The sequence below is a fragment of the Triticum dicoccoides genome, chromosome 5A, assembly GCF_002162155.2.
Source record: "Triticum dicoccoides isolate Atlit2015 ecotype Zavitan chromosome 5A, WEW_v2.0, whole genome shotgun sequence".
NCBI lineage: Eukaryota > Viridiplantae > Streptophyta > Magnoliopsida > Poales > Poaceae > Triticum > Triticum dicoccoides.
In genome coordinates, this window is record NC_041388.1 from 485,009,314 (window position 1) to 485,030,581 (window position 21,268).

Consider the following 21,268-nt stretch of genomic DNA (forward strand, 5'->3'; position numbering starts at 1 on the left):
AGACCAACCAGAGTAAGATCCGCACCAGAGTGGTACGGTAATCCTGTTATGGAAGTCATGCTACTAGATTATGATGAACCTATGAACTATGAAGAAGCGATGGTGAGCCCAGATTCCGCAAAATGGCTTGAAGCCATGAAATCTGAGATGGGATCCATGTATGAGAACAAAGTGTGTACTTTGGTTAACTTGCCCGTTGATCGGCAAGCAATTGAGAATAAATGGATCTTCAAGAAGAAGACTGACGCTGACGGTAATGTTACTGTCTACAAAGCTTGACTTGTTGTGAAAGGTTTTCGACAAGTTCAAGGGATTGACTACGATGAGACCTTCTCACCCGTAGCGATGCTTAAGTCTGTCTGAATCATGTTAGCAATTGCCGCGTTTTATGATTATGAAATATGGCAGATGGATGTCAAAACTGCATTCTTGAATGGATTTCTGGAAGAAGTGTTGTATATGATGCAACCGGGAGGTTTTGTCGATCCAAAAGGAGCTAACAAAGTGTGCAAGCTCCAGCGATCCATTTATGGACTGGTGCAAGCCTCTCGGAGTTGGAATAAACGCTTTGATAGTGTGATCAAAGCATTTGGTTTTATACAGACTTTTGGACAAGCCTGTATTTACAAGAAAGTGAGTGGGAGCTCTGTAGCATTTCTGATATTATATGTGGATGACATATTGCTGATTGGAAATGATATAGAATTTCTGGATAGCATAAAGGGATACTTGAATAAGAGTTTTTGAATGAAAGACCTCGGTGAAGCTGCTTATATATTGGGCATTAAGATCTATAGAGATAGATCAAGACGCTTAATTGGACTTTCACAAAGCACATACTTTGACAAAGTTTTGAAGAAGTTCACAATGGATCAAGCAAAGAAAGGGTTCTTGCATGTGTTACAAGGTGTGAAGTTGAGTAAGACTCAATGCCCGACCACTGCAGAAGATAGAGAGAAAATGAAAGATGTTCCCTATGCTTCGGCCATAGGCTCTATCATGTATGCAATGATGTGTACCAGACCTGATGTGTGCCTTGCTATAAGTCTAGCAGGGAGGTACCAAAGTAATCTAGGAGTGGATCACCGGACAGTGGTCAAGAACATCCTGAAGTACCTGAAAAGGACTAAGGATATGTTTCTCGTTTATGGAGGTGACAAAGAACTCATCGTAAATGGTTACATTGATGCAAGCTTTGACACTGATCCGGACAATTCTAAATCGCAAACCGGATACGTGTTTACATTGAACGGTGGAGTTGTCAGTTGGTGCAGTTCTAAACAAAGCGTCGTGGCGGGATCTACATGTGAAGTGGAGTACATAGCTGCTTCGGAAGCAGCAAATGGAGTCTGGATGAAGGAGTTCATATCCGATCTAGGTGTCATACCTAGTGCATCGGGTCTAATAAAAATCTTTTGTGACAATACTGGAGCAATTGCCTTAGCGAAGGAATCCAGATTTCACAAGAGAACCAAGCACATCAAGAGACGCTTCAATTCCATCCGGGATCTAGTCCAGGTGGGAGACATAGAAATTTGCAAGATACATACGGATCTGAATGTTGCAGACCCGTTGACTAAGCCTATTCCACGAGCAAAACATGATCAGCACCAAGGATCCATGGGTGTTAGAATCATTACTGTGTAATCTAGATTATTGACTCTAGTGCAAGTGGGAGACTGAAGGAAATATGCCCTATAGGCAATAATAAAGCTATTATTTATTTCCTTATATCATGATAAATGTTTATTATTCATGCTAGAATTGTATTAACCGGAAACATAATACATGTGTGAATACATAAACAAACAGAGTGTCACTAGTATGCCTCTACTTGACTAGCTCGTTGATCAAAGATGGTTAAGTTTCCTAACCATAGACATCAGTTGTCATTTGATTAATGGGATCACATCATTAGGAGAATGATGTGATTGACATGACCCATTCCGTTAGCTTAGCACACGATCGTTTAGTATGTTGCTATTGCTTTCTTCATGACTTATACATGTTCCTATGACTATGAGATTATGCAACTCCCATTTACCAGAGGAACACTTTGTGTGCTACCAAACGTCACAATGTAACTGGGTGATTATAAAGGTACTCTACAGGTGTCTCTGAAGGTACTTGTTGGGTTGGCGTATTTCGAGATTAGGATTTGTCACTCCGATTGTCGGAGAGGTATCTCTGGGCCCTCTCGGTAATGCACATCACTTAAGCCTTGCAAGCATTGCAACTAATGAGTTGGTTGCGGGATGATGTATTACGAAACGAGTAAAGAGACTTGCTAGTAACGAGATTGAACTAGGTATTGAGATACCGACGATCAAATCTCGGGCAAGTAAACATATTGATGACAAAGGGAACAACGTATGTTGTTATGCGGTCTGACCGATAAAGATATCCGTAGAATATGTAGGAGCCAATATGAGCATCCAGGTTCCGCTATTGGTTATTGACCGGAGACGAGTCTCGGTCATGTCTACATAGTTCTCGAACCCGTAGGGTCCGCATGCTTAACGTTACGATGACAGTTATACTATGATTTTATATGTTTTGATGTACCGAAGGTTGTTCAGAGTCCCGGATGTGATCACGGACATGACGAGGAGTCTCGAAATGGTCGAGATATGAAGATTGATATATTGGAAGCCTATGTTTGGATATCGGAAGTGTTCCGGGTAAAATCGGGATTTTACCGGAGTAACGGGAGGTTACCGGAACCCCCCGAGAATCAAATGGGCCTTAGTGGGCTTAGGTGGAAGAGAGGAGAGGAGGCAAGGGCTGGCCACGCGCCCCTCGCCCCATAGTCCGAATAGGACAAGGAGAGGAGGGCGCCCCCCCTTCCTTCCTTCTCCTCCACTCCTTCCCCCTCAAGTCCTAATCCAACTAGGAAAGGGGGGAGTCCTACTCCCAGTGGGAGTAGGACTCCTCCTGGCGTGCCCTCTCCCTTGGCCGGCCACACCCCCTTGCTCCTTTATATACGGGGGCAGGAGGGCACCCCATAGACACAACAATTGATCATTGATCTCTTAGCCGTGTGCGGTGCCCCCCTCCACCATAGTCCGCCTCGATAATACTGTAGTGGTGCTTAGGCGAAGCCCTGCGTCGGTAGAACATCAACATCGTCACCACGCCGTCGTGCTGACGAAACTCTCCCTCAACACTCGGCTAGATCGGAGTTCGAGGGACGTCATCAAGCTGAACGTGTGCTAAACTCGGAGGTGTCGTACATTCGGTACTTCATCGGTCGGATCGTGAAGACGTACGACTACATCAACCGCGTTGTGGTAACACTTCCACTTTCGGTCTACGAGGGTACATGGACAACACTCTCCCCTCTCGTTGCTATGCATCACCATGATCTTGCGTGTGCGTAGGAATTTTTTTAAAATTACTACGTTCCCCAACAAATCCATCAACCAGCTCAGGGCCTTCAAACTATCCCGCTCACATGGCCATTCGCGGTCTGGGGGCTGGATATCCTAGGCCCATTCCCTCGGGCGCCAGGGGGCTACCGTTACCTCTATGTCGCCATCGACAAGTTCACCAAGTGGGCTGAAGTGGAAGCCGTCCGTACCATCCCAGCCAGCTCTGCTTTCAAGTTCATCAAGGGCCTCGTGAGCCGCTTCGGGGTCCCCAACCGCATCATCACAGATAACGGTTCGCAGTTTACTAGCAACCTCTTCAAAACCTACTGTGCTAACCTTGGAACGCAGATCTGCTATGCTTCGGTGGCCCACCCCAGGAGCTATGGTCAGGCCAAACATGCTAACGCAGAGGTCCTGAGGGGCCTCAAGACCAGGACCTTTAAGAAGAAGTTGGAGGCCTGCGGCAGGGGCTGGCACGATGAGCTCCAGTCTGTACTGTGGTCCATCCGGACCACCGCCACCAAGCCAACGGAAGAGACTCCATTCTTCCTCGTCTACGGAGCCGAAGCGTCCTCCCTCACGAGGTCAAGCATCGCTACGCACGGGTCCTGGCGTTCGACGAAACGCAGCAGGACGCCACGCGGGGGATGGACCTCGTGTTGGTGGAGGAACATCGCCGCAAAGCTGCGCTGCGGGCGGCGAGGTACCAGCAAGCACTGTGGCGATACCACTGCCGCAACATCCAGTCCAGGACACTCGAGACGGAAGACCTAGTCCTGAGGCGGGTCCTCTCCAGGAAAGGGCTGTATAAGCTTTCACCAATGTGGGAGGGCCTGTTCAAGGTCGTCCACATCTCCAGGCCTGGCGTCATGCGCCTGGAGACACAAAACGGAATACCAGTCCAAAACGCCTGGACCATTCAGCACCTCCGGAAGTTTTACCCATAAAGTAGGGCACAGAGCCTGTGAAGCAAGGCCCAGAGCCTGTGAAGCAAGGCCCAGAGCCTGTGAAGAAAGGCCCAGAGCCTGTGAAGAAGGCCCTGTGCCTGTGAAGAATCACCGCCCGTGACACTCTCTCGTAATAATGAGTTAGCGCCGTACACGCCCCGGAGTCTCAGGGGTGCCGGCCTCAGGCCCTAGGGCTCCGCCCACACCTAGTGGCAGCACTTAGCTCCGCGCTGGTGAGAAGACTTGAAGACTAGATTAGGTGCCGGACGCGGCTTTTCCTTTGCTTTCCGTATTTGGCTTCCTTTTTCCTTAATCAAAATTTGCTTTTGGCATTCCTTGCTGAGTTGACTCCCTTGCCTCTCACTGTGTTTTTCTGGCTCGGGTTAGCTCATGTTCTCTCTCTCGCATGCCTCGCGAGGGGGCTAGGCAGGTGCCCTCGCGAGCATTTTCGTGCCCTCGCGAGTATTTTCTCCCTTCTCTGCCTTCTCGCGAGCCACCCTCGTTCGATCCCAAAAGCTGGCGTGCCCCTCCTAGTCCGTGCCCCTCGGGTACCGCGATACAAGGTGCCAGGTCGGGGCCAGGGCGAACGGCAAATCTTTTAACGCACTTCCTAATGAGCTTTTGCAGTTCCCGAGCAAATGCAACCCACCAAGGCAAGATGGACGCGAGGAAATGAGCGCCTGGTGAGGAAGAGGGTGTCCCGTATATACTAGGTTAAGTTATCTTTGCACGAAATGACGACACAACACGCACGATGCCACAACCGAGGAACCATAGTTCGATACACGCCCCCTGGGCCCAAACTGGTTACATTCTTGATGCAGGAAAAAGAGTAAAACAAAAGCAGCGTTGCGGCAATCTGCGGAGGCAGACCCCTAGCGGCACCCCGAGCCTAGCCAGATCCTTCTTCGCGCTTCACGAAGGCGCGGCGACGAGATGACCCACTGCCGCCTTCAAAGCGGGCGCGGCGCGCGGCGGCTGGTCATGGCCACTGCTGTTGGAGCTGTCACCAGAGGAAGAGCCACCGTAGCTGGACAAGACGCAGCCGCCCCCAAGGGCAGGCTCGCCCTTACCCTCGTCGCGACCGCCCCCGAGACCAAGCACCTCCTCACCATCGTTCACCTCGGGGCAGCACCCGGCACGGCGACCATCTTCCCCAAACACCCTCACGTAGAGGGTAGATTCGCTGTCGTACTTGAAGTGGAGGGCGCACCGCCGGCCCAAGCCGCGCGCGTGGGCGAACATCTGCCAACCGTGGGCCAGGGCTACATTGCCCGTGGCGGAAGTCGCGACCGCAACCCAAGAGGCCTTGCTGCAGCAACCATCCGCCTGGACCAGAGACCGGCAACTCATTGGTGCAGAAGCACTGAAGTTGGAGCCAGTTGCCGGCCGGATTCTCCGACCAGACGACAAACTCCGGCGACACCTCCACCATGTGGAAACGCGTACGGGGGGCGCCACCAAAGCACGCCTCCCCTCATCAACTGGATTGCCATGGCTAGGGCGACCCCCTCCGCGTGCTGTGGTGCCGCTCCGACAATGGGCCGCGCCAGGGGACATGGCGTGCTTGCACAGATGGCCACATCTGCGCTTGAGCGCCGGCGAGCTAAGCCCCTCGCGAGGGGCCTTTCCCTTCTCAGCAGCTGAGAACTTCCTTCGTGGCGCCATCGGTAGCACAGCGAGCAATGGAGCGAGGAAGAAGACGGGGGCAAGGCAGGAAGAGATGGGCAATGGGGGCTCCGTCCTCCTCTGTAGGATCGAAAGTATGTCTAGAGGGGGGTGATTAGACTACTTGACCAATTAAAAATCTATCCTTTTCCCAATTTTAGTCTTTGGCAGATTTTAGCTATCTTAGCACAAGTCAAGCAATCTTAACACAATTCAAGCAAGCATACAAAGAGTCTATGAGCAGCGGAAAGTAAAGCATGCAACTTGCAAGAATGTAAAGGGAAGGGTTTGGAGAATTCAAACGCAATCGGAGACGCGGATGTTTTTGTCGTGGTTCCGATAGGTGGTGCTATCATACATCCATGTTGATGGAGACTTCAACCCACGAAGGGTAAAGGTTGCGCGAGTCCACGGAGGGCTCCACCCATGAAGGGTCCACGAAGAAGCAACCTTGTCTATCCCATCATGGCCATCGCCCACAAAGGACTTGCCTCACTAGTGGTAGATCTTCACGAAGTAGGCGATCTCCTTGCCCTTACAAACTCCTTGGTTCAACTCCACAATCTTGTCGGAGGCTCCCAAGTGACACCTAGCCAATCTAGGAGACACCACTCTCCAAGAAGTAACAAATGGTGTGTTGATGATGAACTCCTTGCTCTTGTGCTTCAAATGATAGTCTCCCCAACACTCAACTCTCTCTCACAGGATATGGGTTTGGTGGAAAGAAGATTTGAGTAGAAAGCAACTTGGGAAGGCTAGAGATCAAGATTCATATGGTGGGAATGGAATATCTTGGCCTCAACACATGAGCAGGTGGTTCTCTCTCAGAAAATGTGTATTGGAAGTGTAGGTATGTTCTGATGGCTCTCTCCACGAATGAAGAGCGGGTGGAGGGGTATATATAGCCTCCACACAAAAACTAACCATTACACACAATTTACCAATCTCGGTGAGACCGAATTGAGAAACTCGGTCGGACCGATTTAGCAAACCTAGTGACCGTTAGGATTTTCGGTGGGACTGAGATGCAACTCGGTAGGACCGATATGGTTAGGGTTAGGGCATAACGTAATCTCGGTGTGACCGATTACACAAACTCGGTGGGACCGATTTTGGTAATAAGCTAACCAGAGAGTTGGTCAGGTAAACTCGGTGGGACCGATTTTCTCATTTCGGTGGGACCGGAATGTTACAAAAGGGAAACAGAGAGTTTACATTGCAATCTCGGCGGGACCGATCACTCATCTCAGTAGGACCGAAACATTACGAAGGGAAACAGAGAGATTACAACCCCATATCGGTGTGACCGACATCCCTATCGGTGAGACCGATTTGCCTAGGGTTTGTGGCAGTGGCTATGGCATCTGAACTCGGTCGCGCCGGATAGAAAGAATCGGTGGGGCCGAGTTTGACTTTTGGTTTAGGTCATATGTGGATGTGGGAAGGTAGTTGAGGGTTTTGGAGCATATCACTAAGCAATATGAAGCAAGAACCTCATCAAGCAACACCTCATCCCTCCTTGATAGTATTGGCTTTTCCTATAGACTCAATGTGATCTTGGATCACTAAAATATAAAATGTAGAGTCTTGAGCTTTGAGCTTGAGCCAATCTTTTTCTCCTTAGTATTTTGAGGGGTCCACTTTCCTCATCCATGCCATGCCATTCATTGAGCTTTTCCTGAAATATTAATCTTGGAATAATGTTAGCTCAATGAGCTATATGTTGTTAGGGATTACCAAAACCACCCAGGGATAGTTGCACTTTCAATCTCCCCCTTTTTGGTAATTGATGACAACATATAGATCAAAGCTTCGACGAATGATAATAAGAGTGAAAAACATTGTCGCTTTGAGAAGTATGTGAAAAGCAAGAGCTCCCCCTAAATTTATGCATAGTTTATGATTTGCTTTGGACTGCAAATGCACAGAGAGTTAGGCTCATGGGTTACTCTTCCATGTCACATACATCTTGGTGGAGCGCTCAAAATGATAATAATTAAATACATGCACTCATCACCAAGCAAAGTGAATGATCATATAGGGATAAAATGATAATGTCATCCAACAAGCATTAATGTAGCATATGATCAAACACACATGATCATCCAAGTATCACACAGACAGAAAGTATCTCAATCAAGCAAATAAAGTTCAACCACCAAAGTAAGAGAGAATAAAAAAGCAACGCTCTCTCTCTCGAAGCCTATGATCTATACATTTTTATCCCCCTTTGGCAACAAGTTGTCAAAAAGTTCATAGAAAATGCATAGCACTAAATCGTCTCTCAGGCTTGGTCTTCAGGTGGTGGTGTCCGGAGAACTCTAAGAACGAAGGCTTCAGTCGATGTAGATGGAGTTGCTGGAGTAGGTGCTGGAGCTGGTGGCACTGAAGCTGTAGCTGGTGCAGATGAAGTTGCTCTGGTGTCTGGAACAGGCACTGCAGCAGATCTCTGAGCTCTAGGCACTCTGGCAAATGCATCAGTGGTTGTCTTGCCCTTCCTCTCCTGCATATCATCCTGAAGTTGCTCCACAACAGACTGGATCTCAGCTACCTTCACATCCATGTCATAGAACTTCTGCTCCACGATCCTTTCCAAGCTCTCCTGGTTTTGAGTCAGGGTGGCCAGCCCTTTCTCAATCCTTAGGGTGGATGCAATCAAGTAGCCAAGCTGATCTTGCTTGCTCTTCAGAAGATACTGAGATGCCTCTTCCATGGTTGGCATCTTTGCAGCTTTCTCAGCCTTTGCCTTCTCCCTCTTTGCTTGAACGCGCACAGAAGATGGTTCATCCTCATTCATAACCACTTGGTTGTCCTCAAAGTCTGGATAGATAGGCATGTGCTCCTTGTCCAACAAGTATGTGCCAGTGCCCATCTTGGAGTTAATCAACTCCTAGATCTGTGGTGCATACCCACAGCTTCTCTTTTGCTCAGCAGCTGTCCTCTTGATAGTTTCAACTATAAGACTCATGACCTTGAACTTTTGTGGCACATCAAATATATGTAGCAGATTGATGGAGTGGCCTCTGATCATTCTGTGATCACTAGACTTGGGCAGAAGAGTGTGCCTGAGGATCCAATTGATAGTAGGCAGTCCTGACAGCAGGTGTTTCACTGATCCAAATTGGTGAGTATCAAGATCTGCATCAAGAATCTCCTTGTACATGCTAGCCATGGAGTTGTGATCCTTCTTCTTCTTGGCATAGACATAAAATTCATCTTCATTCTCCTCAGGAGCATTGATCAATTGAGCCCATTCTGCTACTGTTGACTGGTATCTAGTGCCTTCAGACATCCAGACTATCTTGCCATCTGGGTAGAAGTGAGTTGTGGAGTAGAACTGCATGATAAGCTCATCATTCCACTTTGTGAGCTTCTGAGCCACAAACTCATCAACTCCACAAGCCTTGAAACTGTCATATACTCCTGGATAGTGTTCTTCATTCTCCTTGATGTACTCCCAGTTGACCCATCTCATGTCACATACTATTGGTTTCTTGTCAAGCAACACTGTCTCATAAAAATCTTGATGTTCTTTGGTATGGAACCTGTAGTCCATAGCAGTTCTCCTTTTGGTGGCATATGGATCTGACTCTCTCCATAGCCTCAGTCCCGAGTCCTTACTGATCTTCATGTTTTCTGCTACAGGATGAGCATCATTATGATCTGGAATTTTTGGCTTTAACTTCCTCAAAACATGTGTCTCATCATATTCTTCTTCAGCAACAGTTTCAGGCACTGGGGCCTTGTTTTCTCAGCAGCTGGAATGTTCCTGGTACTCCTCTTTGGTGTAGTTTTGGGTTTTGGAGCAGCTGGCTTGGGAGCTTCTTTGGGCTTGATGAAGCAGCCCCTAATCTTATGGCATCTCCCATAAGTTTCTGTGCCTTAGGTGCTGGTGTAGCATCCTCTTCCTCTTCCTCTTCTTCAGAGTCTTTCATGATTGAAGATCTCCCAAGCACTGTGGCAGTGGTCTTCTTGACCCACTCTTTCCTTTTCTTGTCTGCCACAACCTGCTATTTGGGTGCAGATCCCAAAGTCTCTTGAGTAGATGCTCTGGCTTTAGACATTGGAGCTCTCTTGGCAGGAACCTTTTGCTTCATCCCTGGCTTGGTGGCAGCAGTTGTGCCATATTCCTTTTTGAGCACTTTCCTCTTTGAGGTGGTTTCTTCTTCCTCAACTGCCACATAGTCTTCATCCTCAGATTCACAAGTTTTCTTCTTTCTGGCCCTGGTGGCAGCTTTTGGCAAGTTGCTGGGTGTGCTCCTGCTTCCATCATCTGAGCAGCTAGAGGGATGATAACCCACAAGTATAGGGGATCGCAACAGTTTTTGATAAGTAAGAGTATCGAACCCAACGAGGAGATAAAGGTAGAATAAATATTCCCTCAAGTTCTATCGACCACCGATACAACTCTACGCACGCTTGACGTTCGCTTTACCTAGAACAAGTATGAAACTAGAAGTACTTTGTAGGTGTTGTTGGATAGGTTTGCAAGATAATAAAGAGTACAAAAATGAAACTAGGGGCTATTAAGGTAAAGAAGCAACTAAAGTAAATATAGCGAGTGTGGAAAAGTGGTGGTAGGACTTGCGAAATTTCCCCTAAGCAATTGACTACTTTACTAGACCGATAGCAAGGATTATGTGGGAGAGGCCACTGCTAGCATGTCATCCCTGACTTGGAATTCTATGCACTTATGATTGGAACTATTAGCAAGCATCCGCAACTACTAATGTTCATTAAGGTAAAACCCAACCATAGCATTAAGATATATTGGTCCCCCTTCAATCCCGTATGCATCAATTTCTATGCTAGGTTGAAGCTTCTGCCACTCTTGCCCTCCAATACATAGTCCTATCAACATACAAACTAACCCTAGGGTGTGATCCACGCGCGCAATCATATGATGGGCACCAAAGGACAGCAACATAACCACAAGCAAATCAATCATAGCAATTCATCAACCACCGATAGGACAACAAAAATCTACTCAGACATCATAGGATGGCCACACATCATTGGATAATAATATGAAGCATAAAGCACCATGTTCAAGTAGAGGGTACGGCGGGTTGCGGGAGAGTGGACTAAAGGAAATAGGCCCTAGAGGCAATAATGAAGTTATTATTTATTTCCTTATTTCATGATAAATGTTTATTATTCATGCTAGAATTGTATTATCCGGAAACATAATACTTGTGTGAATACATAGACAAACTAAAAGTCACTAGTATGACTCTACTTGACTAGCTCGTTAATCAAAGATGGTTATGTTTCCTAACCATAGACATGTGTTGTTATTTGATTAACGGGATCACATCACTAGGAGAATGATATGATTGACATGACCCATTCCATTAGCTTAGCACCCGATCGTTTAGTATGTTGCTATTGCTTTCTTCATGACTTATACATGTTCCTATGACTATGAGATTATGCAACTCCCGTTTGCCGGAGGAACACTTTGTGTGCTACCAAACGTCACAACGTAACTGGGTGATTATAAAGGAGCTCTACAGGTGTCTTCATGAAAGATGGTTATAAAGGGTGTCTACAGGAGCTCTACAACTCTACAGGGCATCATGACTTTGTGTGCTACCAAACGTCACAACGTAACTGGGTGATTATAAAGGAGCTCTACAGGTGTCTCCAAAGGTAAATGTTGGGTTGGCGTATTTCGAGATTAGGATTTGTCAGTCCGATTGTCGGAGAGGTATCTCTGGGCCCTCTCGGTAATGCACATCACATAAGCCTTGCAAGCATTGCAACTAATGAGTTAGTTGCGAGATGATGTATTACGAAACGAGTAAAGAGACTTGCCGGTAACGAGATTGAACTAGGTATTGAGATACCGGCGATCAAATCTCGGGCAAGTAACATACCAATGACAAAGGGAACAACGTATGTTGTTATGCGGTCTGACGGATAAAGATCTTCGTAGAATATGTGGGAGCCAATATGAGCATCCAGGTTCCGCTATTGGTTTTTGACCGGAGACATGTCTCGGTCATGTCTACATTGTTCTCGAACCCGTAGGGTCCGCACGCTTAAGGTTTCGATGACAGTTACATTATGAGTTTATGAGTTTTGATGTACCAAAGGAGTTCGGAGTCCCGGATGAGATCGGGGACATGACGAGGAGTCTCGAAATGGTCGAGACGTAAAAATCGATATATTGGACGACTATATTCGGACATCGGAAAGGTTCCGAGTGATTCGAGTATTTTTCGGAGTACCGGAGAGTTACGGGAATTCGCCGGGGAGTATATGAGCCTTATTGGGCTTTAGGGGAAACAGATAGGAGAGGTTGGGCGCCCCCCCAAGGCCTAGTCCGAATTGGACTAGGGGGAAGGGCTGCGCCCCCTCCTTCCTTCTCTTCTCTTTTCCCTTGCCTTGACTCCTACTCCTACTACATGGAAGGACTCCTAGTTGGACTAGGAAAGGGGGAATCCTACTCCCGGTGGGAGTAGGACTCCCCTAGGGCGCGCCATAGAGAGGGCCGGCCCTCCCCTCCTCCACTCCTTTATATACGGGGGCAGGGGCACCCCATAGACACAAGTTGATCCACGTGATCATATTCTTAGCCGTGTGCGGTGCCCCCTTCCACCATAATCCTCGATAATATTGTAGCGGTGCTTAGGCGAAGCCCTGTGACGGTAGTACATCAAGATCGTCACCACACCGTCGTGCTGACGAAACTCTTCCCCGACACTTTGTTGGATCGGAGTCCGGGGATCGTCATCGAGCTGAACGTGTGCTAAAACTCGGAGGTGCCGTAGTTTCGGTGCTTGATCGGTCGGGCCGTGAAGACGTACGACTACATCAACCGCGTTGTGCTAACGCTTCCGCTGTCGGTCTACAAGGGTATGTAGATCGCACTCTCCCCTCTCGTTGCTATGCATCACCATGATCTTGCGTGTGCGTAAGAATTTTTTTGAAATTACTACGTTTCCCAACAGTGGCATCCGAGCCTAGGTTTTTATGTGTTGATGTTATATGCATGAGTAGAACACAAGTGAGTTGTGGGCGATATAAGTCATACTGCTTACCAGCATGTCATACTTTGGTTTGGCGGTATTGTGTAAGTGCATCTAGTGCCACCCCAGTTGGTTTTGGAGTATTGACGACAAACCTAGTTGAGGGACTAATGTGTTTGTGAGAATTGCAGGATAACACAGGTAGAAGTCCCTCATGATTCGGTTTTACTACCAGAGATGACCCCTAAAAATGTATGAATACATTGAAGTCAAAGGTGGTATATGAAGATATTCACATTGAAGTCTATGACAAGAGAAGACACGATATGAAGCCAATGGAGCTCGAAGACTTAGATCTTTCGTAGTTCTTTTTCTTTTGTGTTGAGTCATAGGAACCACCGAACTCTTAAGTGGGGTCAAAGAGAACTAGTCAGAATGACTGAAGTGATGCCTAAACCAAAAAAACCTATGTCTTCAAGTGAAGACAATGAGAGCGAATCTTGTCCAGAGTCGGACAAGTCAGCTTTGCTTGTAGCCCAAGTAAAGTTGCCGTGTGAGTTTGAAATCTGATTGTTGGGACACGTGTCAGTTCCTTAGTGACCCAGGGTCATTTCGGACAAATCAGGTCGGGTTGCCAAGTGGCTATAAATAGCCCACCCCCTACAACCATAAACGGTTGGCTGCTCAGATTGAGAGTATGACTTTTGTCATTTGAGAGCAACCCACCTCGAAGCCTTTGAGAGAGAATTCCTTGCGAGGATAAAGACCTAACCACCAGAGCCACAGAGAATTGGGCATCACTTAAGTCTTCTTGTCTGTGTGATCTGAAGACTTATTACACTTGAGGACTGTGCATCCTCCAGCCGGTTAGGCGTCATGTTCTGAGCATCCAAGAGACATTGTGGATTGCCAGTGAACGAAGTCTGTGAAGGTTTGGGAGTCTACCTTGAAGACTTACCAGAGTGATTGGGCGAGGTCTATGTGACCTTAGCTCAAGGAGAATACGGTGAGGACTGGGTGTCCTGAGCTGCGTGTTCAGGACTGGGTGTCCGGGACTGTGTGTCCTAAGGTTTAAATACCTAGCCGCTCCAACCAGACGTACAGTTGTCACAGCAACTGAAACTGGTCCAACAAATCATTGTCTTCAATGAGTCACTGGTTTCATCTTCACTTCTCTTTACTTACTGTTTCTCCTTGTGAAGTCATTGTATGTTTGCTTTATCATTTGTCTTCACTGAGTGACTGTGTGTTCTGTTTGGCTTCACAATATCTTCCTACCTGATCCTTACTACCTAGCTGCTATTAGTCTTTGTGCTTTCACTTCATTGAATACTTGACTATGGTTTGCCTAGTGTAGTCTACCTTCCGCTGCATGGTAATAGGTTTAATTTTATCGTTTGTCTTGAAAACTCCCATGTTCTGAAGACTTCCTTAAAAATTGCCTATTCACCCCCCCTCTAGTCGATATAACACACTTTCAATTGGTATCAGAGCAAGGTGCTCCCTTGTTCTGTGTGATTCGGTTTAACCACCTGGAGTTTTAGCTATGTCGACTGCAGGGATAATTAAAGTCTCCGCTGCGTGCCCCATCTTCGATGGAACTGAATATCCCTACTGGAAGAATAAGATGCGTATGCATCTTGAAGCCATTGACGTCGACCTATGGTATGTCGTCGAGAACGGTGTTCCCAAGGCTGGAGAAGGTGTCACTGCTGCTGATGTCAAGAAATTCGTTCAACTGGACTCTACTGCCAAGAATATCATCTGTGGTCATCTGACCAAAGGACAGTATGGCCGTGTGAGTGCTTTGAAGACATCCAAGCTGGTCTAGGACTGGCTCTCCAAGGTCAATGAAGGGATCTCAACCCAGAGAGATCAGAGAATCAGTGTTCTTCGCAACCTCTTCAACCGCTTCAAGCGAAATGACAATGAGAATGTCCAGCACACATTTGACCGACTCACTGACATCACAAATGAGCTTCAAGCCCTCGGCGCCACTGAGATTACCAAACACGAAGTCGTCAAGACGCTGCTGAGATCACTTGATAGTTCGTTTGACATCCTAGCCCTGATGATTCAAGAACGTCCTAATTTCAAGACACTCGATCCATCTGACATACTTGAGAGGCTCAACACACATGAGTTTCAGCTTTCGGAGAAAAGAGAGATCTACGGTCCAAACTATGGGCGAACTCGTGCCTTGAAGGCAAAAGTTGTCTCCTCATCTGAAGAAGAATCTGACAGCAGTTCTGATGACCCTGAAGACATTGGAAGGGAACTTGCTATGCTTGTCAAGAAGTTCCAAAAATTCACCAAGAAGAAAGGCTTCAGAAAGTCTTCCCGATCAAGTTCAAGGAATGATGAAGCTCCTGCTCATGACTACAAGAAGAAAACATGTCACAAGTGCAAGAAACTTGGCCACTTCATCTCTGAGTGTCCACAGTGGGACAATGAGAACAAAAAGAAGAAGAAGAGCAAAGAATATGACTCTGACGACAAGAAGAAGAAGAAGAAGAAATACTCAAAGTCTTCTTCCAAGTCTTCCTCAAAGTCTTCATCACACAAGAAGAGCTCATCTGGCAAGGCACGTGCGTTTGTTGGCAAGGAAATGGATTCAGAGGAGGAGTCTGCTTCTGAGGAGGTGGAGGTGGAGTCTGAGGAATCCGACTCAGGCGTCGCAAGTCTGGCTACAGCATACGTTGCCAAGTCCATCTTCAACACTGAAGACAATGACTTCATCACCGACACCGATGCAAATGACAAGGACTACTCCACTTCTACCTACTGCTTCATGGCGCGCGGTGCCAAGGTAAACACACGCACTACTCACTATCAAACATCTAGTGGCGATGACTCTGATTGTGGTTCAAAACCTAGCTACAAAACACTTGCTAAAATTGCAACTGAACAACAGAAAGCTATGGAACATATTCAAAAACTGTTAGACAGAAGCGATGATCTGTTAGGTGCTGAAATGACTCGATTTGAATCCTTAATTGAAGACATAAAAAATCTTCACGTTAAGTATCAGGAACTTGAAAGTCGTCATGAAACTCTCTCAACAACTCATGAAAAGCTTTCCTATGATTATCTTCAAAGGAAGTAAGATCTTGAGAAATTGAGAGCGGTTCATGAAGATCTTCAAACTGAAAACGAGTCACTTTGCGCCAAACAGATCAGTCCCACTCACAAAGGATTTGAACCACCATGTCTTAAATGCATTGAGCGTGATAATGCTACTTCTGTTGCTGAATGTTCTACTGCTACTGCTGTTGCAATATCTTCAACTGTTGATGCGGTAACTAACCCCTCTGCTGAGGATACCACCACTATTGCTGATGAGAATGCTAGGTTGAAGACATTGCTTGAAACAGGGATGTACAAAAGTCTTCAAGGGCATCAGACACTATGTGATGTCCTCAAAAAGCAGATTCTGAACCGAAACCCTAGGAAAGAGGGTGTTGGGTTCGTAAGGAAAATGAATGCCGATGGATCTTACTGGAAACCTGAGCAGTACCCCAAAACCATGTGGGTTGCTACAAAGGAACCTTCAGCAGATCCATCCAATCTAACTGGCTTCACTTGTGCTAACCCCATTATCATTGATGAATCCTTTGATGCAAACTATATACTGTTTAAGAATCAGAATGGTGAAGTGTTTGCCAGGTACATTGGTACTAACTGCAGGAATGGACCGCCTATGAAGAAGATCTGGGTTCCGAAAAAGTGTCCGGAAAATCTTCCTGTGAATGTCTTCATGACACCTCACTTGAAGAAGACAAACCACAGACCAAAGGCTTCATACGGTCCAAAGGCTTCATACAAACAGAGGACTCACATGAGTCGCACTAACGCAAATGTTTTGCAGGGAAACCATACTCAGGCATATGAATATGAGAGCGGTTCATCAAACCGCCATGTTCATAAGACCAAGAACTATACTGCTTATTCTTATGAGTACTATTTTCCTCCTGCTAGACTGTTTGCTAAGGCTTCAAAGCCAAAATTCTCAGATGCTGCACTTAGACTTATTGCTTCTAAGCCACCCTTGAAGATGTGGGTGGTTAAGAAGGCTTAACTCTCTTTTGCAGGGAAAGGTCTCCAGCAGAAAACCAAAATCGTCTGACGCTATTGTTGGGGACCTTAAACATCTTGTAGGGCGCAAGATCAAATGCCCAAATGGTCTTACTATGTACTGCATACCTGAATCGCTTGCTACTCTCCCTATTAGTCCTAACCTGGATCTAAGCTTTCATAACCCACTGGTTCGTCAAATGTTTTTGCTTCACAATGCTCTTGGTGAAGCCTATCCCCCTAACTGCACTGTAGGGTACGACACCAGCGTCTTCAAAATGGATTATTGACAGTGGGTGTACAAATCACATGACTGGCAAAAGAAGTCTTCTTATGGACTCAACCTTACGTCCATCTGACAAGAGCCACATCACATTTGCTGACACTGGTAAAAGTAAGGTATTGGGTCTAGATAGAGTTGCAATCTCAAGGGATCAACACATGGATAAAGTCATGCTTGTTGAATCCCTTGGCTTCAACTTAATGTCTGTCTCAATGCTTTGCGATTTGAACATGATCGTAATGTTTGGAAAATATCATTGCCTTGTACTAATGGAATCTGACAAGTCTCTAGTGTTTGAAGGGTATCGAAAAGATGATTTGTATGTGGTAGATTTCTCAGCAGGGCCACAGCTTGCAGTATGTCTTCTAGCAAAGCCTTCAGAATGCTGGCTCTGGCATCGGAGGCTTGGACATGCTGGCATGAGGAACCTCCACACCCTTGCGAAGAAGAAGCATGTCATAGGCATCGAGGGCGTCAAGTTCAAGAAAGACCACTTATGCGGTGCCTGTGAAGTAGGGAAGATGACGAGGGCCAAACATCCCTTGAAGACAATCATGACTACTACTCAACCCTTCGAACTGCTTCACATGGATCTTTTCGGTCCCACTCATTACTCAACTCTAACTACTACTGCTTGCCTCTATGGCTTCGTTATTGTTGATGATTATTCTAGATATACTTGGGTGCACATAATCCTTTACAAGACTGAAGTGCAGGATGTCTTCAGACGCTTCGCCAATCAAGCTATGAACAATTTTGGCGCCAAGATAAAGCACATCAGAAGTGACAATGGCACTGAATTCAAGAACACTGGCCTTGATACATATCTTGATACCTTGGGCATCACACATGAATTCTCAGCCCCGTACATGCCACAGCAGAATGGCGTCGTCGAACGCAAGAACAGAACACTAATTGAGATGGCCAGAACGATGCTAGATGAATACAAGACCCCAAGAAAATTCTGACCCCAAGAAAATTCTGGCCCAAAGCCATTGATACCGCATGCCATACAATCAATCGTGTTTATCTTCACAAGCTACTGAACAAGACATCTTATGAGCTCCTTACTGGCAAGAAGCCAAATGTCAGTTACTTCAGAGTATTTGGCGCAAGGTGCTGGATCAAAGACACACATCACACCTCAAAATTTGCACCAAAAGCACATGAGGGTTTTATGCTTGGATATGGAAAGGATTCGCACTCCTACAGAGTCTTCAATCTCTTTCATTACAAAGTGGTTGAAACAGTGGATGTGCGGTTCGATGAGACCAACGGTTCACAAAGAGAGCAGCTGCCAAATGTGCTAGATGAAGTTCCATCCAGTGAATCAATCAAGCTAATGGGAACTGGAGAAATTATACCTTCTGAAGCTCATCCTGAAGAAGAACTTACCATTTCAGCACCTGATCAACATGAAGACAATGCTCAGCCTGAAGACATTCCTTCCAACAACAACAATGAACAGCAAGAGCAAAGTCTTCGCCCTGTACATCCTCGCGTTGCCAATGAAGTGCAGATTGAAAGAATAATTGATAGCATCAATGCACCTGGTCCACTCACTCGTTCAAGGGCAACTCAGCTAGCAAATTTTTGTGGGCACTTCACATTCGTCTCAATATCAAAACCCAAGAAACTTGAAGAAGCCTTCATGGAACCTGAATGGATTCAAGCTATGAAAGAAGAGCTTCAACAGTTTGAGCGGAATAATGTATGGGAACTGGTTAAGCGTCCTGATCCACGGAAGCACAATATAATAGGCACCAAATGGATATACCGCAACAAGCAAGATGAGCATGGTCAAGTTGTCAGAAACAAAGCTCGTCTCGTTGCTCAAGGATATACTCAAGTGGAAGGCATTAACTTCGATGAAACATTTGCTCCTGTGGCTAGACTTGAAGCCATACGCATACTGCTGGCCTATGCAAATCATCATAACATACTTCTATATCAAAAGGATGTGAAGAGTGCCTTTCTCAATGGCAAGATCGAAGAAGAAGTGTATGTTGCACAACCTCCTGGCTTTGAAGATCCAAAACATCCTGACATGGTATACAAGGTCAACAAGGCGCTGTATGGCCTCAAACAAGCCCCTAGGGCCTGGTATGACACACTCAAATACTTCCTGAAGAGCAAAGGCTTCATACCTGGTTCCCTAGATCCCACTCTTTTCACGAAGACATATGATGGTGAACTGTTTGTGTGCCAAATATATGTGGATAATATTATCTTCGGCTGCACCAATCAGAAGTACAGTGAAGAGTTTGGATATATGATGCAAGAGCAATATCAGATGTCCATGATGGGGGAGCTGAAGTTCTTCCTTGGCCTTTAAATACGACAACAACGCAATGGCATCTTCATATCTCAAGAGAAGTATCTCAAAGATTGCCTGAAGAAGTTCGGTATGCAAGACTGCAAAGGCTTCACAACACCAATGCCACCCAAACATCATCTGGGTCCTGACGACAATGGTAAAGAGTTCGATCAAAAGGTATACCGCTCCATGATTGGTTCTTTACTTTATCTATATGCATCTAGGCCAGATATTATGCTTAGTGTTTGCATGTGTGCTCGATTTCAAGCGGCACCAAAGGAGTCGCATCACTTAGCTGTGAAGCGAATTCTTTGATATTTGGATCACACCCCAACTCTAGGATTATGGTATCCAAAGGGCTCAGAGTTTGATCTAGTTGGATTCTCGGATGCTGATTATGCTGGTGAAAAAGTTGATCGCAAGTCTACATCAGGCACATGTCACTTTCTGGGACGATCACTTGTATGTTGGTCTTCAAAGAAGCAGAACTGTGTATCTCTCTCCACTGCTGAATCTGAATACATTGCTGCTGGATCTTGCTGCGCTCAGCTTCTGTGGATGAAGCAAACACTCAAGGACTATGGCATTCATCTGAAGCAAGTGCCACTTTACTGCGACAACGAAAGCACCATCAAGATTGCTAACAACCCAGTTTAGCACTCGAAGACAAAGCACATTGAAATTCGTCATCACTTTCTCAGAGATCATGTTGTGAAGGAAGACATTGATATCATACACGTCAACACTGAAGAGCAATTAGCAGATATCTTCACCAAGCCCTTGGATGAGAAGAGGTTTGCAAGTTACGGTGTGAGCTAAATATCCTGGAATCCTCAAATGTCCTGTGATCAGGCACACATCCTAACCCTTATGCATATTGATGACTTAGATGTGCAACACACGAAGTGAAGTATATCTTCAATCAATGAAGACATACATTCTAAGTGTGAATACATTAATGTGGAATTTGACTTCAGAGCGCCACGATAATTGTGCGCCGTGTCTGGGTCTAATACTTCCTATACGGTGGGTAACGCCACCACCAAACGTTCTATTTTGAAGTGTTTCACTCATGGCATTACCTTGCAATGTCTTCACATTTGGTGTGGCTTCAATCTCAACATATTTTCATGATTATCTTCACTATGTTGATTATATATATATATATATATATATATATATATATATATATATATATATATATATATATATGCTAGTGTTCTGTCCTCTACAGCATTCACTTATAGCTATGTCTTCGTGTTGAATCTTTTGAACTAAGTGAATGTGATCGGACCCCAACCTCTCTATGCTTTCTATCTCAAACTCTATCTCTCAAAGTCATATGCATTCTATTGAAACTGTCGAATGTCTTCTCTGCGTCCTTGTCAGCAGAAGATACAGAGACAACCATTAAGTCTGTTTTCAATGCTCATTCCTCCACATGAAATCCGAAGAAGTAGGAACGACCACCCGACAATCCAGGCGTGCGTGGGACGTGGAACAAACCCCAAAATTCCGCATGATGTGAATCGCCAGGGGCACCTATGTAATAGCACAGTGCCGCCCCTGTGCCTATAAATACACACTCACAACGGTAATTATCTCTTCTTCCATCCTCGCACGAACCCTAGCGC